Below are 22,360 nucleotides of genomic sequence, written 5' to 3'. Positions count from 1 at the left end.
ACACAGAAGCACAACAAGAAGAAGGAGAACTCATATGTGCTTCTTGCTCTACTATTTCTTTTTGATTTGTCTCTCTGCTACTCAAAACATCACCCAGAGGCACACTGGTTATCATTTCATCAGTTTCCCTATTTCAGGAGTCCCTGAGTTGCATTCAGAAGGCACAAAATGATTTTGAAGCTGAAAGGTTTCTTAATGCACCTAAAGCAAATATATACTTAAAAGTTAAATGTGCTTCTTATTTATTTATAATCTGGCTGCAAATATGACATTGAAGTGATGGTAGAAAAGATCTCATAGTTGGCTCATTTGAGAAGGCATTATTGAAATTAAATGAGGAACATGGAAAGTGCAGATCAATTATTGATTGATAGGTTGATTAAATTTATTTGCCGCCTGCCTTTCGGCATCTTATCTGGGTCTTAATGGAAAGGCTGTGCTCATAAATCTCCAAAATTCTAAAGCAGGGTAGCCACAGATAATGGCAGGACTCATAAATGGACTTCAGCAATGGCTCTACTAGCACCTCAGTTCTAGAGACCAGAAATATTGTGAATGTATGATAAAGCTCCGCTTAAAAGGAAAAGAGAGGAAGAAAAAGGCATAACCGTTTACCATGACACTGAACCTGGTCATCTTGTAATCTTATAATTTTTGAGTGGCTACTCTCTCAGAGCAGTTGCTCATTCAGAAAGAGATAACAACAGAACCATAATAAAAGATACAAAACTGATCTTCAAGCCATTTGACACTAATCTTTCTCAGCCCAGTAAGAGCTATTAATTTTCCATTAAGTCATCCTACCGATGTACTCCATCCAAGCATCCATCCATGCATCTATGCATGCATGCATGCATCCGTCCATGGGTCCATTCAACCCACCCATCCATCGGTGCACCCATGCTTCCATGCATCATCCTGTATGCATGCATGCATCCACCTACCCACCCATCCACCTATCCATGTTCACCATTAGTCTAACAGAGTCAGTAAGCAGATTGGTAAGACTCACAGACATGTTTTTGATCTGAAATTGGAAATTAAGCTAGAGAACTGTCCCCAGTCTCCCCTTAGAGACACTTGTGAATTACCTCAATTTTTACTTAGGAGAGAGGAGAGAAACAAAGAGAGTCTGGGTTTGTGTGCCATGCCTGTTTAGCCATGAAATAAATAAATTGGCTACGATTCATTGGGTTTGCTCAGCTTTGAATCCCAGAACTGGAACAGGAAAGAACTGGAAGGATCTTAAATCCAACTGCCAGTCCAGTGCTGAAATCCAAAATTAAGTGGTGTCTCCCACATATCTGGTGTCCACTATTAAACTGCTTAACTGGCCGAAAATGGCCATTTTAAAATGGCCGAACTGTGGCCATTTTCTTTTTGGTAGTTTTCTCTAGGGAGTTTCTTCTTCTCATGGCTTCAGGGCTGACAAAGCCTGGAGCAGAGGGTCCAGGGAGTGTGGGGTGTAGAGATAGCTGGGGTGCTGTAGCCTAAATAAAATTATTTCTCCTAGGAATCAAGGACAGCGGTACAGGTATTCAAAAGGTAGAGACTGAGATCACCTAACAACCCGGACTACATGATGATTGGACGATATGACTGGTGACTCTGGGAAGGAAGTGACAAAGTTTTACTTTTTTTAAAAAAAAAACAAGTTTTATTGGTTTTTAAAGACAGACAAAAACAAATAAAACATAAAAACATCCAGCTTTCTTTCATAGATGTACAAGCAGTGTGTCGGTTGTGTTGTAGAGCGATGGTAATGAGAGGCTTAGACCAGAGCATACAAGTAACAGTCTTTATTCTGGGGAATAAAGGGTTGTCGCGTCTGCCCAGCTAACAGGCAGACTGCAAGCGAACAACGGCTGGCTCTGCCCGACAGCCGGCTTTTATAGCCGACTGTCAAACGGAGCCAACCAATGGGAGCTGCTGGTGCTCCCGCTCAAACAGCGGACCTGGTTGGGAACTCCAACCAGTCCCAAAGACATAACAGGTTGGTTTACAAATTTTTTGTGCATCCATTTCATAGTCTCAATTACAGTTACATTGCACGATAACTCATATTATCAATCAAAAATTGAATAACCTAGTATCACTATTAAACAATCATTTGACTATAATTTTATTCATTCATACTTTGTAAGATAACTATAATTTACTTAGTTTATTTTATAACAATTGATATAATCCTCCCAAATCTATCCTGAAAAACATTTTATAGATATGAAAAACAAAACAAAAAGAGAGATACATCTTTATATATTCATTATTTTCTAAAATTTTAGGTATTCTATTATTGTATTTTATTACCTAACCATTGATAGAAAAGGTCCCAAATTTTATAGAATTGTTTATCTTCTTGTTCTCTGATTTCAAATGTCAACCTACTCATTTCAGCACATTCCAGTATTTTCTTAATAATTTCCTCCTGTAATGATATTTTCTTATTTTTCCAATTTTTAGCAAATACAATCCTAGCCGCTATTAATACTTCAAAGTTTTACTTTTAATTGGGTGTAAAACCAGTGGGAACTTAGAGCCTGTTTTCCACCAATCTGTGCCAATTTGATATGTCTCAATAAAATGTTCTTTGAGGAATATGTCTGCCTCGGAGTTCTTATTGAATGGGATGTATTACTTGGAACCTTGACACTGTTCTTATTTTGGGAAAGGATATTTTTTAATCATTCAGTTGGAATTTGCCTTCTTGTAATGTAAATTCCTTATTCGGTACCATGCCCACTGGAATGACAGAAAACAAGTCTTGATTTTATGACATGACAGAGAAATAGGTCTTGATCTTCTTTGGTGTGATGTTCTCTCAGGTATCTAAAGAGGATCAGGATCTTCCTTTTTAGCATTTCCAAGGTTAAATAAGCCTAGCTGTTTCATTTTCTTCCCAGAAGTTAAATTCTAGCAGCTTGATTATCTTTGTTGCTTTTCTTTGTATCTGTTCCAATTTCCCTGAATCTTCCTTAAAATGTAGAACTCACGACTGGATCAATATTCAAACTAAAAGTCTGGCCAACACAGAATAGAAAGGAATGATCAGTCCACATGATTTGAAAACTCTCCTTTTGTTGATGTAACCTAACATTGAATTACCTTTCTTTGCAGCTTCATCTTGCTGATGGCTCATATTCAGTTTGCAATCAAGTATTATTGATTTTTTTACAAGTACAATAACCAAAGCAAGTTTTTCCCCCATCTTAGGTTCTGCATTTAACGTCTGATTCCTAAGTAGAGATTGTGTCATTTCTCTACATTAAATTTAATTCTATTATTTTCAGCTCAATTCTTTAACCTACAGAATACAAAATAACAGAGCTGAAGGGACAGAAAACCTTATACTATTTCAGACAAATAGTTGACCGATCTCTTTTTTAAAATTTCCAGTGTTGGAAAATTCCCAACTTCTGGAGGCAAGCTATTCCACTGCTTAATTGTTCTACCTATCAGGAAATTTCTCTTTAGTTCTCTCCTTGATTAGTTTCCTTCCACTGCTTCTTGTTCTTGCTTTTTTGTGCTTTGGAGAATAGGTTGACTCCCTCTTCTTTGTGGCAATTATGTAGATATTGGAACACTGCTATCATGTCATCCCTAGTCCTTCTTTTCATTAAACCAGACATACCCAACTCTAGCAACAGTTCTTTATATGTTTTAGCCTACAGTCCCCTAATCATCTTTGTTAACCTATTAACCCATTTAACCTATTATATTCATTTTGCACTTCATTTCTGTCTTCTAAAGTATTGACAATCCTCCATCATCTGCAGATGACATAAATGATTTTTTCACCTTTCCATCCAACCAGTGAAAGAGTAGATGGTTAGGACAAAGCATTCCAGTAAATACTTTACACCTATTTGAAAACCATGCACCGGTGGTTCCTCATCAAATTAGCTAGTTGTCCACTTAATTGGACCACTCTTAATTAGTTTACTAATCAAAATGTCACTTGCTAAGCTATAAATCATGGTGGCTAAGCCACAATGCCTGGTTCAAGTTAAACCCAAGCCAAGCAAATCGTATAAATAAACTCAGTGAGAAAGAGAAGCAATTTTAGGGACATTCTAAAGAACCAGAGAAAACCCCGTGTTACCAAAACAAGCAAAATAAAACAAAACCCACCATACCTAATGTATACATCCCAAAGAAGCAACTTCAAGTATACAACCCCAAAATCTAATTTTGTGATCAATTGGTGCCCATCAATTATTTTAAAACTTGAAAAGCAAGTTCATAAATGTAATGTTTGATCTGTCTATTCATCTCCATCCACCCACCCACCCATCCTTATTATCTTCTCTCTCCTCTCTCTCCAATTGCTTACAGTGGTTCTAGACTTATGATCCCAAGGGAACCCAACGTTTCTGTTGTTAAGCGAGTTTTGTTCCATTTGACAACCTTTCTTGTCTCAGTTGTTAAATGAATCACTGCAGTTGATAAGTTAGTAACCCGGTTGTTAAGTGAATCTGGTTTCCCCATTGAATTTGCTCATCAGAAGGTTGCAAAAAAGTGATCACACGATCTTGGGACACTGACACCATCATTACTCTGAATCAGATGCCAAGCATCTGAATTTTGATCACATGACCATGGGGATGCTGCAAAGATTGTTAACTGTGAAAAACGATCATAACTCACTTTCTTCAGTGCCATTGTAACTTTGTACAGTCATGAAACGAGCTGTTGTAAATCAAGGACCACCTGTATAACCAAGGAAAAACACCCACAGTTTAACCCAGTGATGATGAACCTTTTTGTTGTGGTGTGCCCCTGCACATGCACATGCAAATCCCCCCCCTTACCTGCACTGCACATGTACATGCCTCCCAGTTGATTTTCGGCCCATTTGAGGTTGTTTTCGCCCTCCCAAGGGTTCAAGGGAAGCCTCTACAGCCTTTGGAGGCCAAAAAACAGAACTGTTTTGGCACTTCTGGTATTTCCAGGAGGCCTGTTTTTCAGCCTCCAAAGACTGCAGAGGCTTCCCTTGAACCCTCGGGAGGGCGAAAACGGCCTCAAATGGGCCAAACATCAGCTGGGAGGTGCGCAAATATGCAGTGTAGGTAAGTTTGGCTGGGGCATGCGTGCCCACACAAATGGCTCTGTGTGCTACCTGTGGCATGTGTTCACCATCATGTTTAACCCTTGCCACTGAAAAGTTGCTTATGCTAAGAAGTTGCTTCACATCCGCCAATGAGATTGGCCAAAATGTACCCTAACATGAATCCGACGTGCTGGAAATGCCAATGGAACCAAGGTACCTTCTTTCATATGTGGTGGTTATGCCCGGAAGCCCAAAAATACTGGACCAAAATATGGAGTTGGATACAAGAAACAGTGGAAGAGCGAATAGAATTTAAACCAGAGTTGTTTCTGTTGGGAATAATTAAAGGGAATTATAGGAAAAAGATTAAATATATTTTACTACATATTTTGACTTATATACCACTTTATAGTGCTTTACTCAAAGTGGTTTACAGAGTCAGCCTCTTGCCCCCAACAATTTGGGTCCTCATTTTACTCACCTTGGAAGGATGGAAGGTTGAGTCAACCTTGACCCTGGTGAGATTCAATCTGCCAAATTGTAGGCATCTGCTGCAGCAGAAATAGCTTGTTGTACTGTACTCTAACCACTGTACCTCCGAGGCTCCTACCTTATAAAGGTATATAAATGCAGATATTTACATGAGATTGGTTTGTATAATAATTTGTATAATAATGATAATGCAATACTGTTAAAATTAAGATCAATATGTGTAAAAGGTGAAAAGGAACAATAAAAATTATTGCAAAAAGAAAGAAAGAAAGAACTTGCTTCACATGCTGAATGAGAATCCAAAATGATCGTCCTTCTCTGCATAAGAGAAATTAATCACTCCATTCAGGAAACCTCACAGTGTCTCTAAGAGTTGATTCCTAGGAAGTTATGTAAACAGCCTACTGAAAGTTTCCATATTATTACTGAAAAGACATTCCACGTAGAAAGGAGTTATCACAAAGTCACTGTCTTAACGTAAAGAGAAAAATATTGATTCTAAATGGAAAATGGGATTCTTGCATTAAAACCCGTTCACTTCAATAAATCTTGCTAAAGAGGCTTTGTAAGAATCAAACTTGGAAAAGACCCATTTGCAACTTGAAGTAGCTGCCAGAGGGTTTCTACAAATAGTATAGGGAAAAGAAGACAAAGGGGAAAAAAGTGAAGCCAAAAGTTTTAAGAGGGCAAAATAATAATTTAACATGTTTAATGACCATAGAATGCTGACTGTTGAAGGTGGAGGGAGAGGGAGGGCTAAGCAAAATTGAAGATGCTGGTAACACTGATTTACTAGCTAAAATATCTGAAGAGGAACAAATGACACTGCAAAGCTTTGTTACAGGCTGTGTTTTGTTGCAGGCAACACCTGAGAGTCACAGCCCTGCTGCCATCTGCACAAAGTGTTTATCTACCATGTACAATAGTATACCTGGGGGGCCAGAATAATAGGAAATGTTGAATGAGATGGGAGAATGAAACTCAGCATGCTTACATTTGAAACAAACAAAACCAAAAATGAATAAACAAGACAAATTGGAATTTAAAAGATTTGAGACAGGAGATAGATAGATAGATAGATAGATAGATAGATAGATAGATAGATATAGAAAAGATTTACAGACAGAAAGCAAAATATTTCTATATTTCCTAATATTCATTTCAAATATAGTCTTCTGTTTCCTCTCTTCAAAAGAAAGAAGATGGCAAATTATTCTCTTTGCTGACAATTTAACAATTTGGCAGAATAGCATATTATTCATATTTAAATTCCTACTTTGCAATTGGAAGTTTTCACACAAAAGGACTGATTTATTAATCTGTTGTAATAAAAGATACTTTATTTTTTTCCTAACAGTGCAGTAACTAATAAAAAAGAAAGCAGAAAATGATAGCAACAATTATTTCATCAGACAGCGGGGTTCTATCTGATGCTTCTGATAATACATTGTCATGACACAAAGAGAAAATTTTCCTTCCCCTTCCCCTCACCCTCAGGAAATTGAAATTAAGTTTATTGAAAATTCTTGCTGAGTTGATAAAATTTAAAATAACAGAAAACTTCTGAATTTAAAATTTTCCCAGATATCAATGGAAATACTTGTTAATAATAATAATAAAAATTATTATTGTGCTAATAATGATGTTAATAATGGTAAATAATGTTATTTATTAATAACAGATTAATTTAATTTAACATTTAATTTATGTTAATGTTAATCAATACTTTAATTATTTTATAAATATTAAAAAATATTATTGTTTTGCCTGAATGAAGAGAAGACATACATTTTAACTCTCTGACAAGTATTTCCATTGACATCTGGGAAAATTTCAATTTAGAAGTTTTCTGTTATTTTAAATCTTACCATTCAGCAAGCATTTTCAGTGTAGCTTATAACCTAAAAGAAATCCAAACAAAACATGTACAGAAATGCCTAAACATAAATGTAAAGGTTTCCCTCGCACATCGTTTCTGGCTCTAGGGGGCGGTGCTAATCTCCGTTACAAAGCTGAAAAACCAGCGCTGTCCGAAGACACCTCTGTGGTCATGTGGCCGGCATGACTAAACGCCAAAGGCGCACAGAATGCTGTTCCCTTCCCATCAAAGGGGTCCCTAACTTTTCTATTTGCATTTTTTGCATGCTTTTGAACTCCTAGATTTGTCTAGGAGAGGGCTGTCGAACTCGCAGCCCACGAGCCAGATGCATCATGTCCTGGCCCAGCCCACACCCAGTTTAGCGAAGGGGGGGGGAGTCATGATACATCATGTGATAATGCCATTATGATGTGAGTTTGATACTCTTGGTCTAGGACAGGGGTGTCCAACCTTGGCAACTTTAAGACTTTTGGACTTCAACTCCCAGAATTCCTCAGCCAGCAAAGCTGGCTGAGGAATTCTGGGAGTTGAAGTCCAAAAGTCTTAAAGTTGCCAAGGTTGGACACCCCTGGTCTAGGAGAACCAGTTAGATAGCATGGTTAAAGGCACCTGGCTAAAAACAGGAGACTGTGATCTTGAGTCTTAGGATGGGTGATCCTGGACCAGTTCCTCTCTCTCAACCCAGGAAGGAGACAGTGGGAAATCACTTCCAAAAAATGTGTTGTGGCCTGATAGTGGCCAGCAGAGCTGGAAGCAGATTTGGACAGTGAGGAAGTTGGGGGAGGCGCGTGGGCCAGTCCTGGAGTCTGGGGAAGGCTCTGACAAGTGCTCTGCCTCACAGGCAGAGATGGGGCGAGGATCATCTGACAGTTATCAGCTGCCTTCGGAGTCAGACATTAGTGAGTCAGAAGAACAACTGGAGCCTGTTCCCAGTGTGCACATGGGCAGAGTTGCCAGATGAAGGGAACAGCTGAGAAACAAGGGACGACTTGGGAGTAAAGCCACAGGTGGATGGTGAATGGGGCTTTGCAGGAAACAGTTCATTCCAGCATGCTTGCCAAGTATTGCAGCATCCGAAAAATATAGATCTGGCCCTTCTCCAAGCCTGATAAAGGTTTGGAATTGGGAACTATCATGAAAGACTGTTGACTGGGACTTTGTTGGAGAGGAAATTCATTGTAAATCAAATAAAAGGGCTTTATCAGGACAAGGATTCAGCTTCATGCTGTTGGGGGAAGCCTGGGTCAGAACCGAATGTTTGCAAGAAAATCTGTGTGATGGCCAGGAGTCACTAAAACAATCTGTGTGATGGCCAGGAGTCACTAAAACAGAAATGAAATAATCAGGATTTTGCAGAGGAAAAGGGACACTAAGAAATTTGTCTCTAAAATTGCAACTTAAAGATTCAGACACACTGGAATGGGCCAGAGAAGGACAGTGAGACAGACCTAGAGTCACGAAAAAGAACATTTCCAAAGGATATTTGCAGTCCAAGGAGTAATTAGAACTTTGAATGTGATGCCTTTCTCCTTCTTTCCCCCTAATGTTATAGATTTATACTGCAATCACATTAATAAAAGGAGTCTGTCAGTATATTTGCTTTTTCTACTTCATTACAGTACCTGTGCTCTCTTGTTAAGACTCTCATTAACCTTTCTGAGTTCGTAATAAGAAATCTCAGCTAATGGAGGCGAAAAGCTGCATTCTGAAAATGAGAACCATTGTCATGTACAAAAAGTTTAATATGCTTACTAAATAGGCCAATTTTATTAAATGAAATAAGGTGGGTCCCTTTTTAATCAGGAGAAGCAATATAAGACAGAAACATTGTCTGCACTTTAAGAATAATGGATATTTCTGAAGTTCAGCTGCTCAACACATTCCAAATCTTTTATTCTAACAAAAGCTATAATGCGAGTTGTACTGTTTCCTGCTTCTTAAGAAGCTGGATGAAGTTGAACTTTTTCTGTTTGTTCAGAGTTGCATATGACTTTCGGTGTGAACTATACTGTAGCAACGTCTTCTTTTTATTACATTTTAAATAAAAGTTGGTAGCTAGATGTCAATGAAGAAGTCCCAATTATAAGTACATAGAATTAAATAAAATGCCACATGGAATATATTAGAAAACCTTTCTCTGCTTAATATATTTTTTCTACTCAAAAGGGACATGGGAGTTAGGCTGTGATATACAGAGGCAAAGATGTCAATTATGCCAAGAACTGACAACCACTCAGATGTCAACAGCTGGATTCAGCACCACCGCAGAGCAGAATCTATTCAAATATTGCAAAGGTAAGAAGAAGCAGTTATGGATTGACACCATCTCACTCACAGAGGGGAATTAATTATTTACTATGGGTTCCTTCCAGTTTGCAGAAAAGATTCTTGTGTCAAGTGCAAAAATTGACATATGTGTAGCCTTTTTATTTAGCCTTATTATATATTCCTTTTCCTTTCTTTCTCTTTGCTGGTCATAGGGGGAAGAGTTTCGGGCTTGCTACATTCCTAGGGTGGGAGGAGTAAAGAGAGAGAGAATTGTTTAGGCTAGGTGGTTCTCTTTCCCGTGGGAACGAAAACTGAAATCTGGAGGTGGAGATTGAGGACACCAGGCAATGTTGATTTACTTCTATTGGGGAATGTGACTCTTGTGGGGTGTTTCTAATTTCCGATATTATGTAGTGTAATTCTGGGTTGTGTCAGATCTGGAATTACAACAGACTTTGCCGATTTGATGCTTTCCTAAATAAAATAAATTGTTTTGAAAGATGAACTTTTCTTTTTAAATGGATTTCATCACTTGGAAACCCGACACTGTGTCGTGTTGAATGTCTGAGAAACTACAACCAATTCTATGTCTAGCAGCTAAATCAAACCAATGGCAAATGACAAATGAAATCAAATTATGGTAGTAATTTTAATGATAAACTTTACTGCAGCCTAATGTTTTCACCCATTCCATCTGGCGTGGCAGGAGGCGTATGTTCAAAGTCAGAATATTCTTAGCTCTGTGCTTCTATCTGGGGCATGTGTCAGATCTTCCTCACTTCATTAAGTTCATGGATTGTGAAAGAGATAACAAATATTATGAATGTTCCTGGACTATGGAACAGATTTTTTCCTGGAAGTGTATTTAGTGCGCTCCATCTTTGCCATTCCAACAAAGCATTTAAAGCCCTTGTATTCTGGGCAAATAGAGACAGATATATTTTATGATTGGCTTTCTTCTGTTTTAAAATTAACACCTGTAGTCTTTGCAAATGGGGATGCCCAAAAAATATTGAAAGGAGGGAGGAAGGGAGTTAGCAAGTAGAAGCCTGAGGAAGTATTTTCACTTATCCAGGCATACAACCTGCTCCAACAGTCCTATCATTTGAGCATTTTAGTTACCATTTGGTGCACCTTGTACATTTCTAAATAATTTATTTTGCAATGGAACTATCAGAAAAATCTTTTGAAAAGGCATTGTAGAGAAGGCATTGCACCTCTTATATGCAGTATGTAATAGATTTTCAGTTATGGAGCACATTCTCAGTATCATAAAGAGTCCCTTTATTTCCCTTTCAGCCTCAGCTAGGACTAGGAAATAGTTGATGTAGGATAGTTTTCTCACAAGTCCTATCCTATATGATTGGCATAGGATATTCTTCCTGTGTTCAAAGGAAAGGAAAAGAAGAAGAGATTATACGAGGCCAAAAGCAGAAGCTCATTGCAATTTCAGCCAGATACTATATTTTTTGAAGCTGGAATGACTTCAGGTTTGGAGTCTTGCAAATGAACAAATACAAATATTGACCAGATACCATCTGGATTGCTCTTAAAAAGATGGTGGTTCTGTTACAGAGGATGCCTCTCTCTACCTTTCCCAGGCAAGGCCTTCCCTATTTAAAATCCTATTTTTGTTTGACTCAGGTGGTTCTAACCAATTAAAGGACCATGGCTGTGAGGTAGAGTTTATAGAAACTAAGCATAAGGATAACACTATCTTCTTAGACCAGGAATTCCACATCAACCTTACAAAAGCACAAGTAATAAAGGTAGATTAGATCAATAAAGCAAATAAATCAATAAATCAAATACATCAATAAATCAAATCAATAAAGCAATAAAGCAAAGCGAATCAACAAATCAAGAAACCAAGAAACCAAATAAATGAAGGAAGGAAGGAAGGAAGGAAGGAAGGAAGGAAGGAAGGAAGGAAGGAAGAAAGAAAGAAAGAAAGAAAGAAAGAAAGAAAGAAAGAAAGAAAGAAAGAAAGAAAGAAAGAAAGAAAGAAAGAAAGAAAGAAAATGAAAGTTGTTACTGACAGCAATTGTAGCTGAGGACCAGGCTGAACCTGAGGGTGGGATGAAGTGTATCATCAGTTTGGAATCCCTTCATGCTCACAACAGATCTTGTCTTTGAATTCCATTGAGTCTTATCTACTGCCAATTTGCTTTGACCGTTTATAGTTCAGATTCTTTTTTAGAGGTAGTATGGAATAAATTTGTACTCATTTGAACAACCCAGCTTCCTGATTTCTTGTGCGTGACAGCCACTGCCTGTTCTTTGATATCTGTGAACTCACCTATATCTGTGAACTCACCTATGGTATGTAAGAGATCCAATTGCAGAGTGTGACCTCTTTCCACACCCCTTTCCACTTTTCTGCATGCATTTTGTTGGTAGCCAATTTAGTCAGCCTAGTCTTCTTCTCTTCAGTTCCTAAAATAGCCTCGCAAGATAGCAACCGGTTGACCATTATTAATTATTCAAGAGATTACCTCACATACATAATTACAGGTTTTTGGTCCACCGATTCGCTATAAAATATGAGCCAATAAAAACCACAGTTAACCTAACCTTGCTGTAAAAGATATTATGAAGTGTCTAAAGTTATTAGCAAAGCCCAGTGTATGAAAGACAAGAGCTACTTTGATGTTAAAATATTCCCATTATTTGATGACAGTGCAAAAGAAAGCAAGGTCAGTTTTCAAGGCATCCATTCAATCCTGCTGGTAATTTTTTTTTTTTTTTTTTGGCTACACTTTTGAGCATAAATGAAAAGCAAAGGGAAAAAAATATATTTTTAAAAAGTTATCCTGTTTATAAAAGTAAATACAAGTAGTTCTCAACTTACAACTGTTTAGTGACCATTTGAAGTTACAACGGCGCTGGAAAAAAAGAGTTATGACTATTTTTCACACTTATAACCATTGCAGCAGCCTCATTATCAATAGAATAGAACAGAACAGAACAGAACAGAACAGAACAGAACAGAATAGAATAGAATAGAATTCTTGATTGGCCAAGTGTGATTGGGCACACAAGGAATTTGTCTTGGTGCAAATGCTCTCAGTGTACATAAAAGAAAAGATACATTTGTCAAGAGTCAAGAATCATAAGGTGCAACACTTAATGATAGTCCTAGGGTACAATAAGAATAGAATAGAACAGAACAGAACAGAACAGAATAGAATAGAATAGAATAGAATAGAATAGAATAGAATAGAATAGAATAGAATAGAATAGAATAGAATTCTTTATTGGCCAAGTGTGATTGGGCACACAAGGAATTTGTCTTGGTGCAAATGCTCTCAGTGTACATAAAAGAAAAGATACATTAATCAAGAGTCAAGAATCATAAGGTACAACACTTAATGATAGTCACAGGGTACAAATAAGCAATCAAATCATACTAGGAAAAGGTCAATATAAATCGTAAGGATACAAGCAACAAAGTTACAGTCCTACAGCCACAAGTGGGAGGGGGTGGGTGATAAGGAGTGATGAGAAGATTAATAGTAATAGTAGTGCAGACTTTGTAAATAGTTGAGGGAATTATTTGTTTAGCAGAGTGATGGTATACAGGGAAAAACTGTCCTTGTGTCTAGTTGTTCTGGTGTGCAGTGCTCTATAGGGAAGGAGTTGAAACAGTTTATGTCTGGGATGTGAGGGGTCTGTAGATATTTTCACAGCCCTCTTTTTGACTCCTGCAGTATACAGGTCCTCAATGGAAGGCTGGTTGGTAGCAATTGTTTTTTCTGCAATCCTAATTATCCTCTGGAGTCTGTGTCTGTCCTGTTGGGTTGCAGAACTAAACCAGACAGTTATAGAGGTCCAGATGACAGACTGAATAATTCCTCTGTAGAACCGGATCAGCAGCTCCTTGGGCAGTTCGAGTTTCCTGAGTTGGCGCAGAAAGAACATTCTTTGTTGTGCTTTTTTGATGATGTTTTTGATGTTAGGTGTCCATTTTAGGTCTTGTGATATGATAGAACCTAGAAATTTGAAGGTCTCGACTGTTGATACAGTATTCAGACTCTTGGCAATGGAGTCATATTTATGATGGTTGTAATATCCTGGGGTTATGTGATCCCCTTTTGTGACCTTCTGACAAACAAAGTCAATGGGGAGAACCAAATTTCACTTAACAAGTGCATGATTCAATTGACATCATGGCTAAAATGGTTGTAAAAATCAGGCACAACCACTTTGTTCAGCAACCAAATTCTGCTCCAAACTGAGGTTGTAAGTCGCGGATTGCCAGTAGCCTGAACATTTGGAATTGCATGTTCCATCTATGTCCCTGATGTCTGTGTCAATCTAAAATGTTCTCAGCCTCACGATGGAAGACTTCTTCATCCATTCTGGACCAAGAAGTCCTTGACTTACAACAGTTCATTTACTGACCATTCAAAATTACAATGGAACTAAAAAGGGGGGGTCTTATAACCATTTTTCATACTTAGGACCATTGCAGCATCCTCAGGGTCACATGATTTGCATTCGTATGCTTGACAACTGGTCCATATTTATAAGGTTTGCAGTGTCCTGGAGTCATGGGATCCCCTTTTGTGACCTTCTGACAAGCAAAGTGTTAGATCCCTAAAAGTGATACTGCCATTTAATTGGGAGAAGGGTATGTGTGTCTTGGAGTCAATTCATTAGTATTGCCTGTGACAACTGGTATGTTTATAACTTGCATCCTGACACTGGAGGGATAGGAGAAGAAACCAGTTTCACTTTAATAGCCAGTGGAAGATGCCCATGGGAATGTATGTTTCTCTCTCTTCCCAGAGCGATTGGGACAATAACATCTTCACACCTGTGGATTGGCTGAATCAACATCTGGGAGGGGTCTCTGTCTTCTGTTTGACTCTTTCCAGCTGCCATAGAAGCTGGGGGGGGGGAGGGAATAATTGGGCCTCGTTAGGGGAAGAGTGCTGGAGGTGAAGTTGTGTGAATTGTAAAACTTGGGATACTTTCTTGCTTACTGTGCAAATACAGCCACTTATCTGTCCAGGCCAAGGTCAATCATCTTGGCATACCAGATGCCTGAGATGCCACCTGAAGATGTACCTACATGACATTATGCACACCTCAGATTGTATGTCCCACTTGAATTGTTGGGGGTGGGGACATGGGATAACTTTCTATATGTGATTTCCGCGCCTTTTACTTCAGATCTTGTATTTCTTCTGATGCTACCATTTCAATTTTCAATAACAGTCCTTTTCTCTATAACAATGGAGTCTAAGGTTTTCTTTCTTGGATTTTGAATGAAGCCACACCTGACAAGGGGTCTCTGTGGCTTTAACTCTGCTTGGCTTGCCTAAGGCAGATCAGACGTTGCTTTGAATGGATGTGTTCACTTCTGCTTAATAAAAGTTTCCTTTGGACATCCTTTGTTTCAAGAGTCGTCACTTTCTTAAGTAAGAAGGTGAGGCAGTCCTTACATAAAATCAATGAGGAAGCCAGATTCACATAACAACTGTGTTGCTAACTCAACAACTGCTGTGATTCACTGAACAAGTATAGCAGGAAACAGGGCAAAACTGGCTTAATCAATGTCTCACTTTGCAACAGAAATTTTGAGCTCAACTGTGGCTGTAAATTGAAGGCTACTTGTATGAAAGACGCAAGTCAAGCACCAATTCTAGTGACTATTCAGATGTGCAGGTAATCCTTAACTTACAAGCATTCGTTTACTGGCTGTTCAAAGTTACAGAGGCACTGGAAAAAAATCACTTACAAGTTCCAGTGGTGGGATTCAAATTTTTTTTATACCAGTTCTGTGGGTGAGGCTTGGTGGGTGTGTCAGGGAAAGGGTACTGCAAAATCCCCTTCCCTCCCCATCCTGCTTTCCAGCTCCGTTCTCCTGTGCAGGGCAACCAAAGGAGACCCAGCCGATCAGCTGGGACTCAGGAGGCAGAGAATAGATGGGGGCGGGGCCAATCAGAGATGGTATTGGCCAGTTCTCCGAACTACTCAAAATTTCGGCTACCGGTTCTCCAGAACTGGTCAGAACCTGCTGAATAACACCTCTACTTACAACTTATCCTTGCACTTACAACTGATGCGGCATCTACACAGCCACATGATGCCTGGCATCTGACTTGTATTTACAACGATTTGTTGTGTCCCAGTCACTGTCTCAGGGTCCTCTGATCACTATTTGTGACTTTCCTAGCCACTTCTGACAAGCAAAGTCAATGGAGATAACTGGATTTGCTTAATGACAGCATGATTTACTTAACAACTACAGTGATTCATGGCAGAAAAGGCCATAACATTGGGCATGACTCACGTAGCAACCACTATTGCTTAACAATGGAAATATTGATCTCAGTTGTGGTTGTAAGTTGAGGACCTTTATTGACATAGATTTATTGGCAACCATATGAAAGTCTTCTTCTGGAATTTGACTACCCAAAATCCAGAGTCATTTCCAGTAGCCTCCTAACAATAGCAATACCATTTAGACTTTGCTTAGATCCCTTTCTAAAGTGGTTTATAGAGAACCCAACAATCTGGGTCTTCATTTTATTGACCTCGAAAGGACGGAAGGCTGAGTCAATACTGAGCTGGTCAGAACTGAACTCCTGGCAGAAGAGAATTTTGATGGTGGAAGTGACATGAAATCAAAACCAGATACTTTTAGCTGCAATTTATGCGCCAAATAATGGACAGGAAGAATTTTATTAAAAGCTTCATAAGAAGATACTTGAAACAGAGTATGAAAATATTTGTTTTATAGGAGTTTTTAATGCATTAGGTGATACAAAACATGAGGCTAAATCAATCTTGAGCTGGTCAGAATTGAATTTCTGACAGTGAGCAGAATTTGCTTGCAATACTGCATTCCAACTACTGGCAACCATGGCTCCTAAAGTAGGAATCCTGGTTTTCCTCAGGTTCAGACAATATTACCATCTGAACTGGGCACCATTTACAAAGCTCAGTGCTGAATGAGACCTGCAGTTATACATGACTGAACTTGTCTTACTTGCCAGCTTGTTTTCTAAGATTGTTGTTGTGGTATTTTGGGAAGGAGATATTTGATTACAGTATTCTCACAGCATTCTCCTATAGGCCGAGGAGAAATTTTTGCATATCATGTTGGTTCAGATTATTCTTTGAGGGAGTGTGCTCGCCCAATTCACAAGATTTTCCTTTTATGGATTTCCTTTGACTGTTTTCTATTTTTAATGTAAACCACTCAGAATTGCTTCTGAGTTGGTCAGCCTCTAAATTTTATAAGCAAATAAAAATAAATAACAATGAAAACTATAGTGTGAACACTTCTGCTGCAAGATGAAAAGGCCAAAAGTTTGTAATGCTCATGTTCATTTTATGTTTTCTTATAAAGTTTCTTCTTCTCTTTTTCTCTCCATCTGTTCCTCTCATATAGCTAGTTTTTTTTTCTCCCTTGGTCAATTTTTTAAGTCTACAAATGCCCAGAACTGCATTTTCTCTTATCCTACGATTTAAAGAAACAAAGATGAAAGTACATTCTATTTTCCTTTTCTGATGGGATAGATACCATCAGGTTCACACTATGATGAAGGCCTCTTTTGCCCTCAAGACCCTCTGCCTTGACTTAAAAAACAAAACACATGGAAAGATGGCATGATACGAAAGGAAGCATACACCTCCGGCATTCTACACTTCTGAGACTGTGTTGGATCTCAACCTTCCATTTTTACAAAACAGCAAAAGCTTATTATTGGAGACCAGTGTGATTTCTGAAAGTCAGTCTATCTGCTTAGAAAAGAAACAACACAGCTAAATGTTAGAGAACATTTTCAGAGACCAGTAATGAAGAAGCAACCACAACCAGACTGTTCTCTACTACATGGGTGACTTGTGATCTGTTGCACCACCATGATGGTCATTTTATGGAGAGCAGCTCAATGGTAGGGAAACATTTTATTAAAATACTTAAGCATGTTCTCAAAAACCCAAATATCTTCAGCTGTAATGTTGTCTAGGAATACCCTGGGGAGAAAAGCCACAGGAAATGGTTGGATAAGAGGTAGCACAGCTATAGAAGGCATGGTGGTGTGGCAACCATCTCAGGAAGGGGCCTCCCTGAGTTTCTTGGACTTAAAGGCAGCAAAATTTACATTCAGACTTTTAATGTAACCTTACAATAAAGTAGAATTAGTTCATCAGATCGCTCTTCCTGTCTGGACTACCTTTCCAGATGGACATCAACCTAAAATGTTTGGAGCCTCTTCATTATATCAATGCTTCCCGCCTTCCACTATCAACTTCTGTAATTGTACAGTTACATGGATTTTCAAGGAAGTACTTTGCCTGACTGAACAATTGGGAAAAGTACTCTTTCAAAGCAAAAAGCAGTGCAGTGCCTTAGAAGTGAAAACTCTCACCTCCATTTTGAAGATTGAGAGTTCAATCCTAGGCAGTGACTAGATATTTCTTTCTCAAGACGCAAACAGAAATATCTGCTATGAACTTCACGTAGATGTCAGAAAGGGCATCTGGCCAATAAATGCTCACCTCAGTCCCCACAACTCCATCCCAACAAAAAGGGGAGAGGGGGAATCTGTTTCAAAGCAAAGCCACAGTTAAGCTGCAGTTAATTGGTTCTCGTGATTAATAAAGTGTAAGAAGTGAGAGGAGAGAAGGTGGTTTTTGTGAAATGCGCTGAAAATGACTTTCAGTTCGGGAAATTCCATAGACGTACCAGAGCTGTTCTAATAAATCAATTGGAGATTATACTTGTCTCAGAGTGATTGATTACCATAGACAATTTCTGGATGCCTAACATTTATTTTCCAAACTGAACTTTTCCTTTCTAAAGGGGTTTGGCTGATACCCCGGTGTTTTTTTCCCCAAGATGGAAAAAGATCAACAATCAGCTGAAGCTGGAGATGTGCAGGAGGAAGCTGGTGGGCCCCCCTCCTCCAGAGCAGTAGCTGGGTCTGCCAGCCCCTGTTTGGAGAAGATGATGGATGCCTTCAGAATGGCAGTAGAAGAAAAAGATTTGGGAGCTATACCAAAGTGTTTCAGATCAAGGAATTGTTACAACCCAGATTTAACCGAGCTGTCTGAAGAGAAGTCTTTCTCCAGCCCCATGTATACGGCTATTGAACCAGATTGGAGGGAAGAGAGACAATTTGAGTAGGAATTCTCTCAAGAAGACATCCCCAAGATTTATCATGGGAGTCCATCGATGGCAGATTTACCACAATAGTTCCAGAATTTAAAGGTGACAGGCTTGGTCTCACAGCCTGCTTGGCCATCTGGGAGCCTGAGACAACCCATTTTCACTTATCCAAGGATTGTGAGGGACGAGGAGATTATACAGAGGCCAGTTGGAGAAGCCCAGCAAGAAGCATTGACTGATAGAGATATGTTGTAGCCTCTGAGGCAATCCCCTCATTTTCCAGAAGAAAGATTACCCCCTGCAGAGAGTATCCTTCCAGGGTGGGGATTTTATCCAGGCCAGGGGTGGATTCAGTGCCACCACCAACAAAGTCCCGGGATTGCTATCATTTGGACTGTAATTGACTTATTCTCTAAACAGGCCCACTTTATAGCCTGTAAAGGACTTCCATCTGCGAAGAAGCTTGCAAAGCTGTTCATGAAATATATCTATAGACTACATGGAGTACCTCATAGAATAATATCAGACAGAGGGGTACAATTTACCACAAAATTTTGGAGGGAATTTTTGAAGTCCATTGGGTCCTCCCAAAGATTATCCTCAGCTTTCCATACTGCTTGTAGTGGAGCAATGGAGAGGGCTAACACCATGATTGAACAATACATTAGATGCTATGTAAATTATCAACAAGAAAATTGGGCTGAGTTATTACCTTTTGCAGAGGTTGCTTACAATAATGCAGTACATAGCAGCACAGGGTTGACTGCATTCCAAATTAACACTGGAAAGGACTTTGTCCCGATGCCAGAATTACCTAGACAACCTCCCACATCCATGTCTCTAACAGAATGGATGAACTCATTAAAGAAAGGATGGGGAGATACAAAAAAAGCTTTGACTGAAGCTGCAAAAAATTATAAGAAACAGGCGGATAAATATAGATCCCTTCAACTGCCCTTTAAAGTGGGAGACAAAGTATATTTGTCAACCAAGTATCTTAGGTTGAAATTGCCCAGTAAGAAACTGGCCCAAAAATTCTTGGGTCCATTCCCAATTTCAAAAATAATCAATCCGGTCACTGTCCAATTGAGTCTTCCTCGACTGTTAGGGAAGATTCATCCAGCATTCCATTGTAGTTTGCTAAAACCAGCTGCTACATCAATGATAAGACCAGTGCCAATCACTCCCCCAACCCGTTAACAGTACAGGGGGAAACACATTATGAAATTGACAAAATTCTCTATTCTAGATTACACCATGGACGACTGCAATATTTAGTCTTATGGAAGGGATACCCTCTCTCAGATGCTAGTTGGGTAAAGAGTTGGGATATCCATGCTGATCAATTGGTTACCCAATTCCATGAGGATTTTCCTCACAAACCAAAGGGTCCTTGTGGAGGGGGGAAGAGGGGGTTAAAGACAATGTATTAACCCCCTGTATCTGTTCTGGTTGTTTTTCTTTTAGGAGGAGGAGTTTTCAAGGGGGGACGCCTGTCAGCTCTGAGATTCAGCAGCCAAGAATATTATAATGGAAAAGTGGGGGCGCAGTTGGAAACTTCAAGGTTAATTCGTATGTTGCATTAAAAAATTCCGGCTGCAGTTAATTGGTTCTCGTGAATAATGAAGTGTAAGAAGTGTGAGGAGAGAAGGTGGATTTTGTGAAATGTGCTGAAAATGACTTTCAGTTTGGGAAATTCCATAGACATACCAGAGCTGTTCTAATAAATCAATTGGAGATTATACTTGTCTTGGAGTGATTGATTACCATGGACAATTTCTGGATGCCTAAGACTGTCTACTTTGGCTTTTTCTCCTTTCATTTCAGCCCTGCAGATTTTTCAGTTCAGAGGTGAGTTGTATGATAGAACTCTCCTCTGCTTCTCATCCAAATATCCCAGTTATACTCTTGTATGTCATTAGACAGCTACTGTTGCATGTCAAAATTCTCTTGTATGGGGAAAGATTATGGATATCATGATATAAATAAAGTCGCAGAGCTTTGAGTTTAATGCTTTTATATCATTTTCCAGGCTTTGTAGCAAGAACAATGACTGTGTGAGTCAAACCAAAAATTATCCTGAATCAGAGGTCCATTAAATGTGAAATTTGCACCTTCTTGTCAGCACCAGACCTAAGGAAGGCATAACCTTCTGCGTGATATCAGGTCTTTGAAAGGCTTATCACCGGTTTTCTGTCCAACCAGTAGAAAGATATATAGTTTGTTCCCCTCCATATGTTTCACTGTGCCCAAAATTGGCAATTCTCAGAGACAAGAACTCCTCCTCACTTTCCAAAATGATTTGTTGGTGGCCAAAGACTTTGTCCTGCCCGGATTGTCAATGCCATCTGCCAATAGCTTCTCTAACTCACATCACCATCTGTCAGCCATTGACCTATTATCCCTTCTAGTTTTCATACTATTCTGTCTCAAATCCCTGGTGTTTCAAAAATGTTCCCTGCTGCCTAATTATATTCCTGAAAAAAAAAAAAAGACTAATGCTGATGTTTTACATTCAAAAGTAAATTCACAAAAAGTGGACAGCACCTTCTTTGGCAGATACAAAATAAATCCCAGTGTTCAGAGTCACCAAAGCCACTAATAGGACACAGGCAATATTTTTAAAAACAGATTTATATAATTGAATCCCTTACATATTTTATACTTATGCTATGATTTTGTTCTGTTTGTTTCTACAATGGAAGTTACATTTAGCTAGGCTAATTAAGATGTTAACTAGGAACTACAAGGCCCAAATCTTAATTCATGTTCTAGCCCAGCCTCAGCTATGGAAATGCCCCTTTCTCTCAAGCAGTTCACAGGACTGTGAAGAAAATAAGAATGTACTGTCCTCGGCTTGGGAAAGAAAAGTGGGATGTAAATTTTACACGCATGCATGCATACATACATGAATGAATGATTTCCTTATGGGATTTAGAGGCTGCTCCAATCTGTTACAACTCTGGGTTGCTTACAAAATATAGCAAAGAAAGCCAGCAATTCAGAGCTATTAATTATATCTCTCAAAAGAAAAGTCCAAGGGAAAAAAACAGGGCAAACAGACATTTAGAAGAAGAAATGCTACCCAAGAGGGCCATCACGTTCTCCAATTTAGGGCCTGGGGGGAAATATCAGATTTTAAGGGCTTGTTTCAATAGAACTAGGTTGAGAGCTGTATAAATCTTGAAAAAGTGTTTTCCAGAGGACATGCACCATGACCGAGAAAAGTTACTTTGTGGGCCCTACCAGGTGACATTTTTAATTGATGAGACCCAAAGCATACTGAGTTCGCCAAAATGTGGGAGAGACAAGGAGATAATTGGTTCCTCATTTAATCCGGTCCTACACTATGTATAGGTAATATAGTTGATGCTGTTTTATAAAACTTTAATAAGACCACATCTGGACATCCAGTTTTGGTCACTACATTATAAAAAAGTTGTTGAGCTTTGGAAAGAGTGCTAAGAAGAGCAACTAAAATGATTAGGAACCCAGAGGCTAAAACATATGAAGAATGGTTGCAGGAATTAGATATGGCTAGTCT

Source organism: Pseudonaja textilis, chromosome 12 (genome assembly GCF_049901715.1).
Source record: "Pseudonaja textilis isolate UNSWEBS1 chromosome 12, rPseTex1.2, whole genome shotgun sequence".
NCBI lineage: Eukaryota > Metazoa > Chordata > Lepidosauria > Squamata > Elapidae > Pseudonaja > Pseudonaja textilis.
The sequence above is the reverse complement of the archived record's forward strand: the minus strand, read 5'-3'. Positions refer to the sequence as shown.